The sequence below is a fragment of the Lepisma saccharinum genome, chromosome 12 (genome assembly GCF_977018435.1).
Source record: "Lepisma saccharinum chromosome 12, izLepSacc3.1, whole genome shotgun sequence".
Lineage (NCBI taxonomy): Eukaryota > Metazoa > Arthropoda > Insecta > Zygentoma > Lepismatidae > Lepisma > Lepisma saccharinum.
The window spans coordinates 13,902,844-13,926,977 of NC_139240.1; positions in this window are offsets into that span (position 1 = coordinate 13,902,844).

Genomic DNA, 24,134 nt, shown 5'->3' on the forward strand with positions numbered 1-24,134 from the left:
GGGAGGTCGAATACGACGTTGACGTAGGCGACGGGTTCGTTCATCCTCACAGAGCAGACCTCTACCTTCAATTCGACGTGGTGAAGAAAGAAAGCGGAGACACGTTTCCCGCAGCAGCAAACTTGATACTCGTAGACAACTTCGTGCCTCACCTGTTCTCGCAGGTGGAGGTGAGGAAACACAACACCGTCATTGACAGAATAGATTATCCAGGCATCACGTCGACGGCAGTGGGAACGTTGAAATTATCCAAAACGGACGCAGCATACTATCAGGCGGGAGGATTCGAAGCAGGGACCAAAATATCGACAACAAGTCACACGGTGCTCTTTCCCATGCGTCTGCTGCCTGGTTTCTTCTCCGATTACAAGGAGATCATGTGGAAGGGAGGACTGAGAGTCACGTTTCGAAGAGCGGCCAACGATAACAACGCAATAATGCGATACACCAACTTGAATGCCGACGGCACACCAATAGCCAACACTTTACCCGAAGCAGCCAAGTGCATCATCCGGAGCATGGAATTTAGAATGCCGGTGGTGGAATACGAGACAAACTATGCCCTCAAGTACAAAGCGGAGATCTTGAAAAGTCCGCAGGTACCGATTCACTTTCACGGTTACCAGTGCGTGCAGAAGATGGCGACGGGAAGTCACATGGAATTCGACGTGACGACGCAGTTCAACAACATACAGTTCGACATGCCAGATTTCGTCGTAGTGCTTTTTCAGACCGGGAGGGACAAGAATCAGGAAAAAGATTCCAGCAAATTCGACGACTGCAAGATCAAGAACGTTTATCTCAAAAATGGACGCAACGAAGTGTTCCCGCGCGAGAATTACAACCTCGACATGACCAAAAACGATTATCTCAAACTTTACGAAGCGTTTTCGGCTTACAAACGCGTGACCGAGGGAAGTGTGGACATGTACTACACGCCCAGCGAGTTCAAAACACGGAGACCCATGACCGTCATCAACACATCTAAGAGAAAGAAGGTTGTGGTCAACGATCGAACCAACATCAAGGTCGTCTGCGAGTTCCACGATGCCTTGCCCGAGGATACCCTATGCAGTGTCATCCTGATTGCAGAGAAGTCCTTCGCCTACGACGTGAAGAATGAGAGGGTCACAGAGCAGTTTTAACAAGTTTTTATCATCTATTTTCTTGCACAATAAGAAATTTTTAGTGCTAGCACAATCAGTTACAATGGCACAATACGAATTTCACTAGTTCAGATCAGTTACAAATGTCAATTTCATTAGTTATAAGTTACAATATCTTTTTTGCACTATAGCACGAGAGACAATCAGAAAATTTGCACAAAAAAATTTGTTGTTGTTTTTACACGTGAAAATTAACAATAAAATTTCTTTCTTATCGTTTCAGATGCTGTCGAAACATCAAAACACATATACACATACACACACTAGAAAAAAAGCATGCAACTTTATTTGTAACACACACACATACATTCTCCATCTTCATCAAGAAAATATTATAATAAACATAATTATTTTTATCTATATCTCACAATAAAACTCTATATCCAAAAATATCACAACATCAAATAACACTAGAGTCGTTAGTACACGTTGCATGCATTACGGAGGTCCTCTGTAGGGTTTCATGGAAGTTTGGGGGAAAAAAAAACACGTGAAACCCTACAGAGGTGCGGTTATCTAGAGCCGTAGCCGTTAGAACCTTTTTGGGTTGGGCACCACGCACCCTGGCGAGGTTAGGGGCCAGGCATCCTAAAAAACAACAATTATTATTTTGTTTGTTTGTTTGTGTTACAATACGGAAATAATAAGAGGCATACGCGTGTGTGTATGTGTGCGTGTGTGTGTGTGTGTGTGTGTGTGTGGTACATCGTTCCCTCCCCGAGAGAAGAGGTTTACGAAGATCACGATATATATAAACATTTGGCCCCGTTGATTCCAGCACTCCAACTTCATCTCTAATGTTGACGACAATATTCTAAAGGTAAAAAGAGAATGAGAGATTGAGAGATTGAGAGATTGAGAGAATAAGAGGATAAGAGAAGAGGTTTACGTAGGTCACAATATATAAACATTTGGTCCCAAACTTGGAAAATTACGATAAAGTGCACTCATCTTTCAAAAAATAAGAGAATGAGAGAATGAGAGGAGAGGTTTACGTAGGTCACGATATATAAACATTTGGTCCCAGACTTGGAAAATTACGATAAGGTGCACTCATCTTTCAAAAAATAAGAAAATAAGAGAATAAAAAAATAAGAGAATAAAAAAAAGATGAGAGGATGAGAGGAGAATAAAAAGAGAATGAGAGAACAATGAGAAAGATGAGAAAGATGAGAAGGATGAGAGAATGAGAGCTCATCTTTCACTCATCACTGCCTTTTTGCGCCCGTGAAACATCGTCAGCGCACTAAATGAGGCGCGGAACGGGGAGAGAAAGTGAGTTTTTCAACTTTTTGTGGTCGTTTGGTCAAGAAATCAAAGTTGGCCTCAGAAGTACATATTTACTCTACTTGTTCGCTTCCGACGCTAATTTTGTTGTTGAACTGCGTGACGTTAGGTATGAGGTACATGCTGTAGAATGCACGCAGAGCCACGGATTTAGGATAGACGATGTCGTCGTGCAGCGTGAGTTTCAAGATTGAAGATTCGCTCGTGAGATGGAACACGCCCATCCTAGTGATGCTGTTTGAGGTTCCACAATGCTTTCTGGAAATCTTCGATCGTAGGGTTATTTATTTTAGAGAGAAACGCGAGCACGGAGAGGCAGAGATGACCGCAGTTCACGTCTCCGAAATTTTGAATGCGTTCGTCGTTGTAGTATATAGAGGTTTTGTTCGTTTTCAGATAATGAATTAAATTTGTAGGTGGAACACCTCCGAAAGAATCGAAAACGAATGCTCTATCATTATTTTTGTGGTAACATATCCAATGCGTGCCTGGATTTTCTTGACCGTCCAAGTTGACTACTCCGCATTCTCTTCTTTTAACGCTTGAAGGTAACGAGTCGGACATGAAAACTCCTCTGAAGTGTTTGATTTGTAACGGTTCGATCAGAGATTCAATGTCTCGGTTGGTGAGTGCTGTTGTTTCTTTTTTTTAAACTTCTTCATCACGCCCTTCCCCCCTTTCTTCTCCATGGCCAGGTTGTGACGTTTCTGTTCTTCCAATTCCGCCTTGTTGTTCTTCGAGTCGATGACGGTTTTCGCGATGGCGGCACTTCCGCCAGCCAAACTTCCAACGGCCCCCAATGCTGCCAGGATGGCCGGGATGCTGAATATGAATCCACCGATCTTTTGCTGTATCCGCGAACGCTGCAAGCGTCTCAATTGAGGTGTGCTGAGAAGTAATTTCATTCCGTGTCCTTTGCTCAAGCAAGAACGTTTCTTCTCGCGTTGTTTCTTGGTGAGTAACCCATCGAGGGCACCTAGATTTTTAAGATTGGAGTATGGTATCTGGTACACGACACCCTTGGGCTTCATGTTGATGCTCTATGTGTTATTTTTACGGTATGTTATTTATATATATATTCTGAGATTTTTCTCGTGTAGTTTTTTACGGTATGTTATTTATATATAAATGTTCTGAGATTTTTTTCACGGCCTCGCAGTCGTTACACAAATTCTATTACGTGCTTCGTTTTCTTGACAAGAAGTTCCTTTGTCCCCTTGTACACGATTCGAGTTTTGTTCTCGATTAAAATAGATAGCTTCTCGTCGGATAACATGTTAGCGTATCGATCTGGTAAAAAAAGACTGTATTGTGCGTTGAGCAACAGGCGTACCTTGGGACCATACTGGGTAGAAACAATTGAACCGGAAGTTATCGTGTAAGGTTTGTCGACTTCCAATTCCTGAATTTTTACATACTCGACTGACAAATTTAGCATTTGTTTTAATGCTTGGAGATCACTCATTTTTTCAGTCGTCATATCAAAAAAAAATTTCAGAGTGTTAGAGAGAAATTTAATTGTTTTTCACGATGTGTGTTATTTATATATACCGAAGATTATTTTTTTACTATGTGTGTTATTTATATATCAAGTTTTTTTTTGACACGTATATATATTATTATTTTTTAACAGAGGAAGAAAGTCCGTGCTTCGGAAACGCGATGATGTGCGTAATGATATCTTCCGTCTCCTGCTTAGACTTGCGCCAATCTATTGTGTACCGTTTTTTTTTGTTTTGTTTCGTGTAATTTATTTAATTTATTGTTTAATTTTTCCCCTGCAGCCGAAAGCAGAATGTTGAGATCACCGCACCTCAGGCCGCTGATCTCCCGAAGATGGTCCTTGAGAACCATTTCACAAGAGATGCGAAATTCCGGCGTCGTTCTTGCTATGATTACAAGTTTCCCTACATCCTCACAATCGCCGTTTACTGCATGTTTAAATATTTTACATAGTAGCTCGGGCGGCAAATCAGTTATACGAGACATGTTGTTATTATTATTATTATTATTTTTTACTCTATGTTATTTATATACCCCACCCCAATTTTTGTTTTGTGTTCATGGCGATGGTGGTACCCAGTGCGGCGACCCGTTCACCCAGCGATGCGTCTCTGCTCACGAACCTTTCGAAAGCTGCGTGCTCTAACTTTCTGTCTGCTTCGTGACGTGCATCCAGATCCGTCTGCGTGGTGTTGTAGGCGATGTCGTGATCTTTGCATGCGGCGTCCAACGGATTCACACCCTTGTCTCCTCTCTCCAATCTTTTCTCGAGTTTGGTACCCGGTCCGCAGTACTGGTAGCCAGGTAAATGCATCTCGAAAGGTAACTTGTTGATGATGTCGTTCAAGAGTCCTTTTCCTTCGGCCACGTTCCAGAATCTCGGAGGCAGCGTGTTGATGATTTTGATCAGGTAACCTATGCCCTTGTCGTCGTTCACGATGAAGTTGGAAAGTTTCGTGCTGATCATGTCCACGATGCCAACCTTCTCGTTGTAGAAATTACGGTTGCCTGCATTCTCTTCGCCGGCTATCACCAACAATCGGTCCACGAGCTTCCTAACGTCGTCCACCCAAACGAATTCTTTGGGTAGCGTGTTGTAGCGTTTGACGCCGCTGCCTGTTTTCACCTGGTTCCAAATCGGTTTGATGAGATTCCTGTACTTCTCGCCGCTGCTCGATTTCACCCTATTCTGCGAGGCATCGTTGTTTTGGTACAAGGCATCCGTCATGATCAAAATTTCCTTGTAACTCTGGTAATCTTCGTCGGTGTAATCTTTCGGCTGCTTTTTGGCAACGAGTTCCCACAGTCCCACCCTACCCGGATACCTGGTCCAACTATCCTTCTCGCCTAAATTAACTTTAATGTCGTTGCCTTCGAAGGTCACCTTCGATTTCCCAATCTTCCACACCACACCACCGCCTTCGTTGGTTTCCATGCTGGGATACAATCCGAACACTTCATCCTTGTCGAATTTCCCCGTGCTCAGGTAGTCTCGTGCCAAAGGTCCCAACTCGATTTTATCCGAAGACGACGTGCTACCAATGGCTCGACGTCGTGCCGGTGCATCCTTCAGTTCGAACGGTGTCGGGGTGTAAGGGGTGACCTTCCACGTAGTACACTCAAATGTCAACCTCACTTCCACGTTAGTGCACCCTGGACTTAAGACTAACGAGGCTCTGGCGACTGGCCCCATGGCCAGTATAATTTTGTTTGTATTGTCCTGTTCTTTTGTCCTTATGTGTGCTGAGTGCCCCTTTACAGCCTCAGCTTTTAACAGAAGTCAGAACATTTTAAATTTTTTAGTTACGGAACGATAGAGTTGTTATTTGTAGAGATAAGGGGCTGGCCCCCGTATACTGTGACGGGAGCAAAATAGCCTAAGTGCTGACGCTCCCAAAATTTTAAATTCAAATTCTAGTCAAAATTCTAGTTCGAACGGTGTCGAAGGAATGCTCGAAATAGGCGTGGGTACAGCGTAAATTTTAGCTGCGAGCGGTACGAGTTCGTTGATCAAATTTTTATTTTGTTCCGTGACACTTTTAATTTCTTTACCTAGACCGCTGATGGCATCGGTCACAGGTTGATCCTGACGTTTCTTCTCTTCGTAGAATCCGCGATTCTCGGATTTCCAACCTTTGAAGCGTTTCGCGAGGTAATCGCGAAGCTTGAGATTTTCGTCCTCGATTTTTCGTTTCGTCATAACGTTTATTTATATACGTCGTTTCTCACAACGTTGCAACGTTTAGAAAGTCGTTGATTTTGTTTCTGTATTTTCCGTCGTTGGGTTTCCTCGTCATGTCGATCGTCGCGAATCCGAAATCGTCACCGTTCCAGCAAGTAGAGCAGCAGCGTTCCGAAAATTGATTGTAGTTCATGTCTCCGCCTACGTAGTCATCGTACGCGTGCTTGAGGTTGGTGTGATCTTGACGAAACAAACATATGAAATTAGCGTTGTCGCGTACTAACTGTTTTGGAATTTTGGAAAACGTTTGAGCTAGGTAGAAGCAATCCATTCCTTTGTGACGACCTTGCGTGAAAAAGTTGCGAATTTCATTTTGATTTTCCAGGATGGCGTCGTCGAACACAACGACTGAATTTTCATGACAATCGTCGAGTGGTTTTATTTCCGATGCGAACGTTGCAATGTCCAGACCATCGTACAGTTTCATCAGTTGCTGGTATTTGGATTGCTCCAAACTTTTCGAGAACACGTACAGGTGCCTGTTCTTCCAATCTAACCAATTCGGTGCGAGGAGAAAATTGTCCACGAGCAGTGTCGTTTTCCCACACCCCGAAGGACCTACGATCAGACAGCGGATGCTGTCAGGAAGCAACTCACCGTTCTTTTTCTTCGTTTGACTTTCCGGATCCGGTAGACGCTTCACCACGTTCCACGTACTCACAAGATCACTTTGTTCGCGTCGATCCAACTCTTTTCCGGAAGTCCCAGCCATTTGACAAACAGTTTGTCACCTTTCCTACGCAATACTTTCTCGATGAGGTACGTGTCGGGGTGTTTCGTTTTAGAGAGTTCCTCTTCGTAAAATCTTTCTTTCAAAATCTCGCCGCTACTATCTTTTATTATATACGTGTGTCGGTTTCCGGGTAAAACTCGAACCACCGTAAAGAGTTCCGTGCTCCAATTTTTTGTGAATCCCTTCTCGAAGGTGCGTTTGAATTTGCTGATCCTCACCCGGTCTCCAATTTTGTATTTAGCTTTTTTTGTCGTGGGTGTGTACTTTGGACAGTAAACTGTAGAAATTAAACGCTGCTCGTCAGACTTGGTAACGTCAACTGGCTTCATGCCTATCGTTCTGTGTACCGTATCATTATAGGTGTCGACGAGTTCCGGCAGGATGTCGACCCATTTGTAATTTCCCCGAAGCGTGAATCGTTTCCACATGTGTGTTTTCAAGGTTCGATTAAATCTTTCCACGATGCTGGCTTTGATGTGACTGAAGGTTGAATAATAGTAGTGCTATTGGGGCGCTTCAAAATAGTACTTAGTAGGTATCCTCTTTTTTTATCAATCGAATATCACTTTTTGACATACTTTGACAATTTTTTGTCGATGTTTTAGCGTTTAGCGATGTTTTAGTACAAATTTTCACCATACTCATTTTTTCCCCACTCGTACTTGGTAGGTATATCATGATGTTACGTGATACAACTTAACCTATCCTTTTTTTTACGATTATTTAATTTTTTTATGATCCTAAGTGATATAACTTAACCTATCATTTTTTTTATTTAGGTACTGTTTGAACGTTATTATTTGAGGATCATATTTTGTAGGTATCCTCTTTTTTTATCAATCGAATATCACTTTTTGACATATTTTGACAATTTTTTGTCGATGTTATAGCGTTTAGCGATGTTTTAGTACAAATTTTCACCGCACTCATTTTTTTCCCCATTTATACTTGGTAGGTATATCACGATCTTACGTGATACAACTTAACCTATCTTTTTTTTTACGATCCTAAGTGATATAACTTAACCTATCGTGGAACTCGCAAACACCCACTCTACAAAAATTCTACTATATGATCTTTCACTGGCTAAGCTAACCTACAAATAGGAATTGGTAGCACTGACTTATAAACCCACTGGGTCTTCTTGGCATGTTTTTTCATGATGTGTTGCCAGGCTATTGGGCATCTTGGCGTATACAATGTATATATTTTTGAGGGGGAGGGGTTATAGCTTTTTATGCTGTACGAATACTAAAAACTTGACAGTGACAACCAACAGAGTAGGTAAACCTACATGCAGAAACTGGCAACACTAGTTTCTGACAGTGAATTTGAAATAAAATATTAAACAAAATACATGAGTAAGCACTGTGATTACAAATAATACCAGTGTTATGCCCCCAACTCCAACTGGGCAACTGGGGGAAATAATTGTACAACAATTTGTACCTAATTGTACAATACTTGTACCTAATTGAGAGAGCCTTCTCGTAACTTACTTCATGCACAATTTATATGATTTTACAACTGTGAAAAGAAAGCATATGTGTTCTGTATGCACATATTCATTCTTATTTTTCGAAGTTGAATGGAAGCACGTGTTTTTTACGCTCTCGTAATACTGACCTTGCCCCAGTGATTTTAAATTGCTTCCATCCGGTTTTTTTTTCTGTGCTATTTCCGCGTGCACGCAACATTCGCTTTCAATAGTTTAATGAAATACAGAAGGAGTGTTAGTTTAGCAGGCTCCGAGTTTTACAATTTATTAAATTAAACAATAATTTATGTAAGAATATACTTGTACTTACCGAACACAAAATAATAAAAGCACATGTGAATCTTTGCGTGCGTTCATGTTATATGACGACTGAGTAAGAAATAATGTTGACTCCCCGAAAGATAAAAGTTCCTGGTTCGACATCAGATGCATGCAAATTTTATGTTTTGCTCTCCAAAATCTTGATTTCTATGTTTGTGCTATTTGCCATACAGCAGAGGAGAAGAGGGGAGAGGGGAGGGGAGGGGGTACTATTAGCGCCATCTATTAGCAAACAATAGAAATAAAAAAGTAGGGTCAAACTTTTTCAACACCCAAAAATTTTAAACGTCCTCGTTTAGTAATACGATCAGCAGAAGACGTTTGAAAGAGTACTCTTAGTCGAGAAAGCTAATTGCTAGGGCCCATATATTGCTAAAATGTTCTTTGATTTGCATATTTCTCATACCGCCATATGTTGTTCTAGTTGACTTCTTCCAAAAAAAATGCTAATTAGCGAGAGTTAATTAAGCAAGGCAAGTAAAAGAAGCAAATAGGACAATATGTGGCGGCGTGGAAATATGTAAAAATTCGACTCGATTCGAATTAAAATTGGAGGATATTTTGCATTTTTTTCCTATAATGTACAAAACATTTACCGTACATAATCTTTTCTATTTACAACAGTATAAAATAAGAGGAGTGTGTGACAATATCCATATTAATTAGGAAGGTATGTTGTATGCTAGGTTAGCTAATTGTGTCTTCACTGTATAGAGGAAAGATGGAAAAAGAGAGCTCTACAAAAACTAACGCTCTTAACAATATTGAACGCCCCCGTGAAAATTATATATACATAAGGCATAAGCGTATTATCTGCTTTCATGTCGGATTTTCCCGACCTGTGAGCTGTAGTGTTTAGGCGACAAGCGGCTCGCTCAAATATTATACCGTTGACAATATTGAACGCCCCCGTGAAAATTATATATAAATAAGGCATAAGCGCATTATCTGCTTTCATGTCAGATTTTACCGACCTGTGAGCTGTTGTGTTTAGGCGACAAGCGGCTCGCTCAAATATTATACCGTTGACAATATTGAACGCCCCCCGTGAAAATTATATATAAATAAGGCATAAGCGTATTATCTGCTTTCATGTCAGATTTTCCCGACCTGCGAGCTGTAGTGTTTAGGCGACAAGCGACGTGCTCTAATATGATACCGTTGACAATATTGAACGCCCCCGAGAAAATTATATATAAATAAGGCATAAGCGCATTATCTACTTTCATGTCAGATTTTCCCGACCTGTGAGCTGTAGTGTTTAGACGACAAGCGGCTCGCTCAAATATAATACCGTTGACAATATTGTACGCCCCGTGAAAATTATATATAAATAAGGCATAAGCGCATTATCTACTTTCATGTCAGATTTTCCCGACCTGTGAGCTGTAGTGTTTAGACGACAAGCGGCTCGCTCAAATATAATACCGTTGACAATATTGTACGCCCCGTGAAAATTATATATAAATAAGGCATAAGCGCATTATCTAATTTCATGTCAGATTTTCCCGACCTGTGAGCTGTAGTGTTTAGACGACAAGCGGCTCGCTCAAATATAATACCGTTGACAATATTGTACGCCCCGTGAAAATTATATATAAATAAGGCATAAGCGTATTATCTGCTTTCATGTCAGATTTTCCCGACCTGTGAGCTGTAGTGTTTAGGCGACAGGCGGCTCGCTCAAATATAATACCGTTGACAATATTGTACGCCCCGTGAAAATTATATATAAATAAGGCATAAGCGTATTATCTACTTTCATGTTAGATTTTCCCGACCTGTGAGCTGTAGTGTTTAGACGACAAGCGGCTCGCTCAAATATAATACCGTTGACAATATTGTACGCCCCGTGAAAATTATATATAAATAAGGCATAAGCGTATTATCTACTTTCATGTCAGATTTTCCCGACCTGTGAGCTGTAGTGTTTAGGCGACAAGCGACGCACTCAAATATAATACCGTTGACAATATTGTACGCCCCGTGAAAATTATATATAAATAAGGCATAAGTGTATTATCTGCTTTCATGTCAGATTTTACCGACCTGTGAGCTGTAGTGTTTAGACGACAAGCGGCTCGCTCAAATATAATACCGTTGACAATATTGAATGCCCCGTGAAAATTATATATAAATAAGGCATAAGCGCATTATCTACTTTCATGTCAGATTTTCCCGACCTGTGAGCTGTAGTGTTTAGGCGACAGGCGGCTCGCTCAAATATAATACCGTTGACAATATTGTACGCCCCGTGAAAATTATATATAAATAAGGCATAAGCGTATTATCTACTTTCATGTTAGATTTTCCCGACCTGTGAGCTGTAGTGTTTAGACGACAAGCGGCTCGCTCAAATATAATACCGTTGACAATATTGTACGCCCCGTGAAAATTATATATAAATAAGGCATAAGCGTATTATCTACTTTCATGTCAGATTTTCCCGACCTGTGAGCTGTAGTGTTTAGGCGACAAGCGACGCACTCAAATATAATACCGTTGACAATATTGTACGCCCCGTGAAAATTATATATAAATAAGGCATAAGTGTATTATCTGCTTTCATGTCAGATTTTCCCGACCTGTGAGCTGTAGTGTTTAGGCGACAAGCGGCTCGCTCAAATATAATACCGTTGACAATATTGTACGCCCCGTGAAAATTCCATATAAAATAACATACCTGAAAATTATATTCACAGTAGATTCATTTTTTGAGTTTTGTAATTACCCCAAGAAATTCTATATAAAATAACATACCTGAAAATTGTATTTACAGTAGATTGAATTCTTGAGTTTTTGTATTCGCACACAAGAAATTCTATATAAATAACATACCTGAAATTCTATTTACAGTAGATTGAATTTTTGAGTTTTGTAATCACTCCAAGAAATTCTATATAAAATAACATACCTGAAAATTGTGTCGCTATATACTAGACTTTTTGATTTCTGTGATTTTGGAGAAAGCAATGGCATCCACCACCAGTTTCAATCGTAAAAATGATAAAACTGAATGTGTTACTTGTGGGAAGCTAATCTCAAGGAACAATTTATCGGTACACAGGGCAAGATGTAGCGAAACAGGTTCGAGAATTAATCGTTCGTTACCTTCTAAGCCCTGTGCTCGATGCGGAAAGATGATCAGCATTACAAATTTAAGTAAACATCTCAAAATTTGCAAACCATCGACCGAACAAGGAACATCGAAAAGGAAAATTGATAATTCAGAAACGGAAGCTTCCACTTCCAAGCAAATTAAATTATCTAATGAACGCAAACCAATTAGATCTGCATTTAACGACCAACTCCAGGATTTTTCAATTAAGTCAGAACCAGGTCGTGACATCCTTAGTTTCTTGGATGAAACGAAAACATCTGTACTAAATATTTTAAAAGATAAACTTGAAAACAACTCTATAAAAGTATACGTTGTTCTGTTTTCTGAATACAAGAAAGTTGATGGCACAACAAGTATTTTTTATCATCGTACAAAAAACCAGACTCTTTATTTGGCGGACGTCGAAAATTTGGACAACTTCTATTATAAAGTTTCCAACGAGCTGGTTAAGAAACATGACGATTTCGAGGCTAAAGGGTCGGGATGGTCTCTATGTGGAAGTCCTCACACGTTAACTGTTTACGTGAATCAATTCTCGCCTCTTCGCGCCTCCAGCTACGTTCCTCTTCCACCGAACATTCAACACAAGAGGGCTGTGTTAAATATACAGAACAGCGATAACAAGTGTTTTCTCTGGTGTGTGTTGGCTGCACTGCATCCTGTTCATTGCAAAAATAATCCACAGTGGGTTGGACATTACAAACAATACGAGACCGACTTTCAAAGTGTAATGTCTGACATCGAATACCCGGTGACATTGTCGGATATAACAAAGTTCGAAAATTGTACAGGAAAACGCATCGCTATTAATGTGTATTCCTTCACGTCAGATAAATATCTCGTGCACCCTGTCAGGATAAGCGATATCGACGATGACGATGCCTGTGTAATAAATCTCCTTCTAATTTCAAACGAGGATGTTCATCACTACACGCTAATTCGTTCACTATCACGTTTGGTCAGAAGTCAATCAACCAAGCATAAACATTGCATCGAAGTTTGCCCGAGATGCCTAACCACGTTCGACGATCGTGACCGACGTGATCATCAAAATCTTCATAGTCGTCAAATTGCTATCGAGAAACTTGCTGAACATAAAATTTATTGCGGCGACAACAGACCGGCTAGAATGTTGATGCCCGAAACGAACGAAGTCGAAGAATTCAAAATGCACAAGGCATTGTTGGAACATCCCGCAATCATCGTCGCAGATTTCGAGTCTTTCCTGAAACCACTCTCCTACTGCGAACCGGATCCTGAAATTTCCTCCACAACGCCGTACCAGCTTCATCAACCTAATAGTTTCGGCTATGTTGTTGTGCGACGTGATAAAATAAATGAAGCATATATATACCGCGGGCCAAATGTAATCGAACACTTCCTGGAAAAAATGGTGGAGGAGGTTGAGGTAATTGGTAGCGTACTGCTTACATCAAAACCGATGGCACCTTTAACTGAAAATGAACTTCAAAATTACAATTCCACTGAGGTGTGTCCGGTATGTGATCAAAGTTTCACTGATGAGAACAAAAAAATATTCCACCACGATCATTTCAGCGGAAACTACATAGGTGGAATTTGCAACACGTGCAATCTTAAAATCCAGAAACCTAAATTCATCCCCATATTCTTTCACAACGGAAGCGGATATGATTTTCACCACCTGGTGAGACATCTTGGCTACGATCCGAAACGTATAGGTGTCTTGGCCGAGAATGAAGAACGCTACATTAGTCTCAGCAAGCAAGTGTCGATTCCGGGAACGAAAAATACAATCGAGATGCGCTTCCTGGATTCGTATAGATTTCTCTCTGCAAGTCTGGATGCTTTAGCGAACAAACTCACCGACGATCAATTTAAAATAACTAGAGCTAGTTTTCCCAACGTAGACGTAGAACTCGTTAGACGTAAAGGGATTTATCCTTACGAATATGTCAGTGATGGTTCTAAATTTAACGACGATGCTCTTCCACTTCCAAGAGAATTTTACAGCAGACTCAGAGAGAAAGGAATCACGGACGAAGAATACCAACACGCGCAACTCATGTGGGAGAAATTAGAATGTAGGACACTCGGAGACTACCACGATGCCTACTTAAAATTAGACGTGACGATACTCGCGGATGTTTTTCAAGCGTTCAGGAAAACGGCAACGAATATTTACAAATTAGATCCAGCGTATTTCTACAGTCTACCGGGATTAGCGTGGTCGGCAATGTTATTCCAGACAAAGGTCAAGCTGGAACTGATATCGGACGTTGACATGTTGCTATTCATCGAAAGAGGGATACGAGGTGGAATGGTGCAATGCGTACAGAGACATGCAAAAGCTAATAACGTACACATGAAAGAAGATTACGATTCAAATCGAGCATCGAATTACATCTTCTACGCCGACGTTAATAATCTCTACGGACATGCCATGGTTCAGAAACTTCCTTACGGGGGATTCGAATGGTTAGATCCCACTTCGATAGATATTATTCATTTCGACGATAGCGAGTGTGGTTTCTTCGCAGAGGTAGATCTCCAATTCTCCGACCACCTGCACGACACGTTTTCGGATTTGCCTCCGACTCCCGAAATCAAATGTCCACCCGACTCGGTTCAAGACAAGCTTTTGTTAACATTGGACCCTAAACAGAGATACGTTGTCCACTACAAGAATCTCCGGTTTTTGATTGCGAAGGGTGTTCAGATAGTGAATGTTAGACGAATACTAAAGTTTAAACATTCCACGTGGTTAAGACCTTACATAGAAATTAACACACAACATAGAACAGCTGCCACTTCCGATTTAGACAAGGACTTCTTTAAATTAATGAACAATGCGGTGTACGGAAAGACCATGGAGAATGTTAGAAAGCACGTAGACGTGAAATTAATTTCCGATAAGAATAAATGTCGGAAGTGGATAGCCGATCCTAGATTCAAGTCGAGAAAAATTTACAACGAGAATTTGGCACTTTTCAATCTACATATAAAATTGATGAAATTCAGAAAACCAATTTACGTTGGCGCAACGGTTCTCGACTTGTCGAAACTTTACATGTTCGAATTTCATTATGACGTGATGAAACCCTTCTACAATGATAAAATATCACTTTTGTACACGGACACCGACAGCTTCATTTACAGCATACAAACACCTAACCTATACGAAGACATAAAAAATCCTTCCATGCTTGAGTATTTCGATACTTCTGCGTACCCTCAACCCAACAGATTTGGAATTCCATCCCTCAACAAAAAAGTCCTAGGTAAACTGAAAGATGAATGTAACGGTGATATTATTGTCGAGTTCGCGGGTTTGCGTTCGAAGATGTATGCCATGAGAACAGAGAGTAGTGTCACGAAGAAAGCAAAAGGTGTGGGCAAAAATACGGTGGAGAACAAACTCACCTTCCACGATTACATCGATTGCCTCAAGACCAGGTCGTCGGTTCTAAGAGAAGAACAAAGAATCCAGAGCGTCAACCATATCATCACAACAAACAAAATTAGAAAAATTGCGCTGGATCCCGATGACGACAAGAGGTGCGTTCTCGAGTGTGGTATTCACACATTGCCGTGGGGACATCGTCGTTTAGAAATAAATAAGAATTGCGCACAGTGCAAATAATTAACACTCACCACCACACACAACAATTTTCACTAACTCAAAAAAAAAACATTTTGTTACTGAGTAAAAAAAACACTTTGACTGTCATTACAAAATAAAACTTTGACCGTATCCTTAAATAACCAGCATGCCTATGAACTTGTTCGGTTTCAAAAAACAGATCATCATGGAAACCATACCAGATCATGAAGTCTTACCTTCCGTGTTACCTAAACTCAACGGTCTGTTGATCATTCACCTCAACAGCATTTGGACGAAACTGAATGACGATGTGGGCAAGATGTTTTACGTTTTTAATAACAATTTACATTTCTACGAAATTCCGATCGACGGGAAACTTCAAATCACCGTGAATCCGGAAAACGCAGGCGAAATCAAAATTTCTACTGGCAAGAACATTTTTCGAATCAAGCACGACAAGATGCTTTCTAACATTACGTACGATGTGTCTGCAGGAGATTATTTTTACATAGAACTCCTCGGAGATTACGACAAACTTATTCCTCTTTTTGTAGAATTACGAATCGTCTATCCTATTATAAATAACCGTTAACCAAAAATGCCTAACGACATTTTCGGCAACACCAAGCGTGTAGACCACGCAGAAGAGATTCTCATGTTGGACATTCGAGTTAAGAAGTTGAGGGCCGATTTGATCGCTTTGCAGGAGACCTTAAACAAAAGTTTAGAGTCGGAAATCGCTACGCTCCAAACGCAATGTCTCGACCCCATTCTGAAAATCGATTCCGAACTGAAAACGCTCATAAAAAATTATGTCGACGTACCTTCTTACGACAGCGTTCAAAATATACAGTTGAGCGTGGATTCGCTTCAAAATGATTTGGCCAAATTACAGCAATTTCAATCGAAAAATGAAGATTTGGAAAAACTGAAACTCGAAATCGAAGAACGAACTTCCGCAATAGAAAAGAATTTCTCTGAACTTCAAACCGTCGTGAACGATATAGACGCAGAACGCTTGCATGTCGTTGTTTCCAAATTACAAGAAGAATTCACCAGCACGTTGGAAGAAATTAAATCCAAGTTGCAGACTTTGGAAGATACCATGACGAACCTACCATCGTCGGACGAACTGCAGGTCATCGGTAAAAGCGTCGCGAACATAAAAATTCAATTGGAGGCCTATCGAGATTTCGAACACATTCAAACCACCATCGCTACGCTTCAGGCGTCCTTGGAATTGATCAACGAAGAAATTAAAAATATTCACGCTGAAGCGAGAGCGTTGACGAGCATTCAAGACACGTTGAGCACGGTTCAGCAGAAGATCGAATATTTAGAAAATTTGAACGTCGAAACGAATCTCGCTCATTTTCATCACGTACTCGACAACATACAGGGTGACTTGGAATCGTTACGGACGAGCGTGCCTTCGAGCGAAGATTTGGAAAAATTGAAAACGGCGGTGACGGCACTATCCGATTCGGGCGACATCAAAAGTTCATTGAGCGATCTCGAGAGTAAAGTGGCCAATCTCCCCACCTCCAAAGAATTGCACGTTTTGAAAAGAAACATATCTCGAATGCTGAAACGACTGGAAACGGAAACGGCGAACGTGGAACAGATTCGAGACGAAATTAGTTCGCTGGTGTCGACGCTGCCCACTTCGCAGAGCGTAGTCGACCTTCACACGCAGCTTACAGAGATGCGAAGCATCGTGAACGATCTTACCGAGAAGAGCTCGAAATTGAATCAAGTCGAGAACCTTCAGAGCATCGTCGTCAACATCAGAGATCAAGTTGGAGTGCTGGAATCCACGCAGGAATCGACGCAGGCTTCTTTCGGTGCCAAGTTGCAAGAACTCAACGAAAACTACAAGCAGTTGAACGTGGAAGTGAAAATCAAACCGTCGTTTTCTGCCGTAACGGATACCATAGTCGAGCATTTGCTGCCCATCGAAAATAAACTCGGACAAGTTCACAGTAATCTGCTCGGTGTCGACACTAAATTCGCTAAACTGCATTCTCTGCAAGCCATCGAAATCAACAGCGTACCCAATCAACAGAGAATCTCCACGTTCGTCGAAGGTAACAAACTGTACATGTTGCATCCTTATCATCCGTACTACAAGTTTCTCCTCGATGGCACGATTCAGATAAACGAATTTTCGTACTGGTCTCACGGTAGAAAAGCTAGCGTTCCCACCATGACTTTGATATCGAATCGTGGTGTCCAGAAAGCAGGAAACATTCCTCTGGCACGTTGGAACGAAACGCGCAACATATATGAAATACACGAAGACGAAGATCTCACCGTTTTCGACGTGAGTGCCGGCGATAAGCTGATCATTCAAAACACGAGCGAAGTGCCGCCGTCTTTGAATCCCATCACGCTGGTGCTTCTCTTGAAACGTAATCTCTAAACAAAAAATGTCTAGGCAAGCCATCGTCGAAGAATTGCATAAACCTGCACGCCGTAACTACGAACGTTTGGCTGTGGTAACCAAGGGCATCGACGACCTCTGGCAAAGTGACCTCGTGGAGATGAGTAGCGGCAATTTGAAAAACGTACATAAATTGAACAAGGGCAACAAGTACCTCCTCACCGTCATAGACACATTTTCGAAATTCGCATGGGCTCTACCTTTGAAGGCGAAAACGGGAACGTGCGTCACGGAAGCATTCAAATTAATTTTTCGCGAAAGCGGTGGCAGACGACCACGGTTTCTGCAAACGGACAACGGTAAAGAATTTTACAACGCCGTATTCCAAAAATTTATTCAAAAACACAAGATTCGACATTATTCGACCTTCAGTCACATCAAAGCCAGCATCGTGGAAAGATTCAATCGAACCTTGAAAACACACATGTGGAAACGATTCACGCTTCGGGGAAATTACAAATGGGTCGACATCCTGCCGGAACTCGTCGACACCTATAATGATACGGTACACAGAACGATAGGTATGAAGCCAGCCGACGTTACCAAGTCCGACGAGCAGCGTTTAATTTCTACCGTTTACTGCCCAAAGTACACGCCCACGACAAAAAAAGCTAAATACAAAATTGGAGACCGGGTGAGGATCAGCAAATTCAAACGCACCTTCGAGAAGGGATTCACAAAAAATTGGAGCACAGAACTCTTTACGGTGGTTCGAGTTCTACCTGGAAACCGACACACGTATATAATAAAAGATAGTAGCGGCGAGATTTTGAAAGGGAGATTTTACGAAGAGGAACTCTCTAAAACGAAACACCCCGACACGTACCTCATCGAGAAAGTATTGCGTAGGAAAGGTGACAAACTGTTTGTCAAATGGTTGGGACTTCCGGAAAAGAGTTGGATCGACGCGGACGAAGTGATCTTGTAAGTACGTGGAACGTGGTGAAGCGTCTACCGGATCCAGAAAGTCAAACGAAGAAAAAGAACGGCAAGTTGCTTCCCGACAGCATCCGCTGTCTGATCGTAGGTCCATCGGGGTGTGGGAAAACGACACTGCTCGTGGACAATTTTCTCCTCGCACCGAATTGGTTAGATTGGAAGAACAGGCACCTGTACGTGTTCTCGAAAAGTTTGGAGCAATCCAAATACCAGCAACTGATGAAACTGTACGATGGTCTGGACATTGCAACGTTCGCCTCGGAAATAAAACCACTCGACGATTGTCGTGAAAATTCAGTCGTTGTGTTCGACGACGCCATCCTGGAAAATCAAAATGAAATTCGCAACTTTTTCACGCAAGGTCGTCACAAAGGAATGGATTGCTTCTACCTAGCTCAAACGTTTTCCAAAATTCCAAAACAGTTAGTGCGCGACAACGCTAATTTCATATGTTTGTTTCGTCAAGATCACACCAACCTCAAGCACGCGTACGATGACTACGTAGGCGGAGACATGAACTACAATCAATTTTCGGAACGCTGCTGCTCTACTTGCTGGAACGGTGACGATTTCGGATTCGCGACGATCGACATGACGAGAAAACCCAACGATGGAAAATACAGAAACAAAATCAACGACTTTCTAAACGTTGCAACGTTGTGAGAAACGACGTATATAAATAACGTCATGACGAAACGAAAAATCGAAAACGAAAATCTCAAGCTTCGCGATTACCTCGCGAAACGCTTCAAAGGTTGGAAATCCGAGAATCGAGGATTCTACGAAGAGAAGAAACGTCAGGATCAACCCGTTATCGATGCCATCAGCAGTCTAGGTAAAGAAATTAAAAGTGTCACGGAACAAAATAAAAATTTGATCAATGAACTCGTACCGCTCGCAGCTAAAAGTTACGCCGTACCCACACCCATTTCGAGCATTCCTTCGACGCCGTTCGAACTGAAGGATGCACCTGTACGACGTCGAGCCATAGGCAGCACGTCGTCGTCTTCGGATAAGATCGAGTTGGGACCTTTGGCACGAGACTACCTGAGCACGGGGAAATTCGACAAGGATGAAGTGTTCGGATTGTATCCCAGCATGGAAACCAGCGAAGGCGGCGGTGTGGTGTGGAAGATTGGGAAATCGAAGGTGACCTTCGAAGGCAACGACATTAAAGTCAATTTAGGCGACAAGGATAGTTGGAACAGGTATCCGGGTACGGTTGGACTGTGGGAACTCGTCGCCAAAAAGCAGCCGAAAGATTACACCGACGAAGATTACCAGAGTTACAAGGAAATTCTGATCATGACGGATGCCTTGTACCAGAACAACGACGCCTCGCAGAATAGGGTGAAATCGAGCAGCGGCGAGAAGTACAGGAATCTCATCAAACCGATTTGGAACCAGGTCAAAACAGGCAGCGGCGTCAAACGCTACAACACGTTACCCAAAGAATTCGTTTGGGTGGACGACGTTAGGAAACTCGTGGACCGATTGTTGGTGATAGCCGGCGAAGAGAATGCAGGCAACCGTAATTTCTACAACGAGAAGGTTGGCATCGTGGACATGATCAGCACGAAACTTTCCAACTTCATCGTGAACGACGACAAGGGCATAGGTTACCTGATCAAAATCATCAACACGCTGCCTCCGAAATTCTGGAACGTTGCCGAAGGAAAGGGACTCGTGAACGACATCATCAACAAGTTACCTTTCGAGATGCATTTACCTGGCTACCAGTACTGCGGACCGGGTACCAAACTCGAGAAAAGATTGGAGAGAGGAGACAAGGGTGTGAATCCGTTGGACGCCGCATGCAAAGATCACGACATCGCCTACAACACCACGCAGACGGATCTGGATGCACGTCACGAAGCAGACAGAAAGTTAGAGCACGCAGCTTTCGAAAGATTCGTGAGTAGAGACGCATCGTTGGGTGAACGGGTCGCCGCACTAGGCACCACCATCGCCATGAACACGAAACAAAAATTGGGGTGGGGTATATAAATAACATACAGTAAAAAAACAACATGGATTGCATAACTAATTTGCCACCCGAGCTACTATCTAAAATATTCAAAAAGGTAGTTAACGGAGATGTTAATAAACTTGTAAACATAGCAAGAACAATGCCGGAATTTCGCATCCCTTGTGAAATGGTTCTCAAGGACCTTCTTCGGGAGATCAGCGGCCTGAGGTGCGGTGATCTCAACATTCTGCTTTTGGCTGCAGGGCAAAAATTGGACGATAGGTCGGACGAACTGTACGAGGCGATGCAGGGAAGAAGACAGTATACTGATGATTGGTACAAGTCTATGCAGGAGAGGAAAGATATCACTACGCACATCCTCGCGTTTTCCGAAGCACGAACTTTCTTCCTCTGTTAAAAAATAATAATATATATACGTGTCAAAAAAAACTTGATATATAAATAACACACATCGTGAAAAAAAAATAATCTTCGGTATATATAAATAACACACATCGTGAAAAACAATTAAATTTCTCTCTAACACTTTGAAATTTTTCTTTGATATGACGACCGAAAAAATAAGTGATCTCCAAGCATTAAAACAAATGCTAAATTTGTCAGTCGAGTATGTAAAAATTCAGGAATTGGAAGTCGACAAACCTTACACGATAACTTCCGGTTCAATTGTTTCTACCCAGTATGGTCCCAAGGTACGCCTGTTGCTCAACGCACAATACAGTCTATTTTTACCAGATCGATACGCTAACATGTTATCCGACGAGAAGCTATCTATTTTAATCGAGAACAAAACTCGAATCGTGTACAAGGGGACAAAGGAACTTCTTGGCAAGAAAACGAAGCACGTAATAGAATTTGTGTAACGACAGCGAGGCCTTGAAAATATATAAATAACATACCGTAAAAAACTACACAAGAAAAAATCTCAGAATATATATATAAATAACATACCGTGAAAATAACACATAGAGCATCAACATGAAGCCCAAGGGTGTCGTGTACCAGATACCATACTCCAATCTAAAAAATCTAGGTGCTCTCGATGGGTTACTCACCAAGAAACAACGCGAGAAGAAACGTTCTTGCTTGTCGAAAGGACACGGAATGAAATTGCTGCTCAGCACACCTCAATTGAAAAGATTGCAGCGTTCGCGGAAACAGCAAAAGGTCGGAGGTTTCATATTCAGCATCCCGGCCATCCTGGCAGCATTGGGGGCCGTTGGAAGTTTAGCCGGCGGAAGTGCCGCCATCGCAAAAACCGTCATCGACTCGAAGAAGAACAAGGCGGAATTGGAAGAACAGAAACGTCACAATCTGGCCATGGAGAAGAAGGGGAAGGGCGTGATGAAAAAGTTTAAAAAAAAGAAACAGAAGCACTCACCAACCGAGACATTGAATCTCTGATCGAACCGTTACAAATCAAACACTTCAGAGGAGTTTTCATGTCCGACTCGTTACCTTCAACCGTGAAAAAAAAAGAATGCGGAGTAGTCAACTTGGACGGTCAAGAAAATCCAGGCACGCATTGGATATGTTACCACAAAAACGACAATGATAAAGCATTCGTTTTCGATTCTTTCGGAGGTGTTCCACCTGCAAATTTAATTCATTATCTGAAAACGAACAAAACCTCCATATACTACAACGACGAACGCATTCAAAATTTCGGAGACGTGAACTGCGGTCATCTCTGCCTCTCCGTGCTCGCGTTTCTCTCTAAAATAAATAACCCTACGATCGAGGATTTCCAGAAAGCATTGTGGAACCTCAAACAGCATCACTAGGATGGGCGTGTTCCATCTCACGAGCGAATCTTCAATCTTGAAACTCACGCTGCACGACGACATCGTCTATCCTAAATCCGTGGCTCTGCGTGCATTCTACAGCATGTACCTCATACCTAACGTCACCCAGCACAACAACAAAATTAGCGTCGGAAGCGAACACATCGTCGTCACGCCAGGACAATACAATCTTTCCACTTTGCAAGCTCAATTACCCAAAGGCACATACTTTTCTCAAAATTCGGTCACGCACAGAGTGGAAATCCTATCCGCGACGGAGACCGTGGACCTGGGCACCATGGGAGAACTTTTAGGTTTCGAGAACAACACCAAACTCGAAGCTGGCATCAAGCACGTAGCAACCAACATTCCTAAATTCTTGGCCATAGAGACTCTGAACGTACACTGTAACGTAGCCGAAGGTATGATCACGAAATCTTCGGACGGATTGTTAGGAAGTCACAAGCAGACGGGAATCATAGCCACGTTCAAACCAAGTTCCGAGTTCATGGAACCGATCATCTACACGCCCTCTTCGCCGATCTATTTTCCAGTATGTCGCAACCGCATAGACGACATAGAGTTGGTGGTGACGAACGAGAAAGGAGACGTGGTGGATTTCGCAGGTGCCACTACGACGGCCATCGTGGAGATCAACATATAATAAATAACCATACATGTAAAATGGAGCAAATCGAAAGTTACGAATTGCAATCTTTCCCTCCCAACCGTCGCACGTTCGCCAATCTCAACGAGGCGAACAGGGAGATCGAATACGACGTGGACGTAGGCGACGGGTTCGTTCATCCTCACAGAGCAGACCTCTACCTTCAATTCGACGTGGTGAAGAAGGAAAGCGGAGACGCGTTTCCTGCAGCAGCAAACTTGATACTCGTGGACAACTTCGTGCCCCACCTGTTCTCGCAGGTGGAGGTGAGGAAACACAACACCGTCATCGACAGAATAGATTATCCAGGCATCACGTCGACGGCAGTGGGAACGTTGAAATTATCCAAAACGGACGCAGCGTACTACCAGGCCGGGGGATTCGAAGCCGGAACCAAAATATCGACGAAAAGTCACACGGTGCTCTTTCCCATGCGTCTGCTGCCAGGTTTCTTCTCGGATTACAAGGAGATCATGTGGAAGGGAGGACTGAGGATCACGTTTCGAAGAGCAGCCAACGACAACGACGCACTGATGGGATACGCTACTTTGGGTCCGGACGGCACCACGCCGATAGCCAACACTTTACCCGAAGCAGCGAAATGCGTCATCCGAAGCATGGAATTGAGAATGCCGGTGGTGGAATACGAAACGAACTACGCCCTCAAGTACAAAGCGGAGATCTTGAAAAGTCCGCAGGTGTCGATTCACTTTCACGGTTACCAGTGCGTGCAGAAGATGGCGTCGGGAAGTCACATGGAATTCGACGTGACGACGCAGTTCAACAACATACAGTTCGACATGCCAGATTTCGTCGTGGTGCTTTTTCAGATCGGGAGGGACAAGAATCAGGAGAAA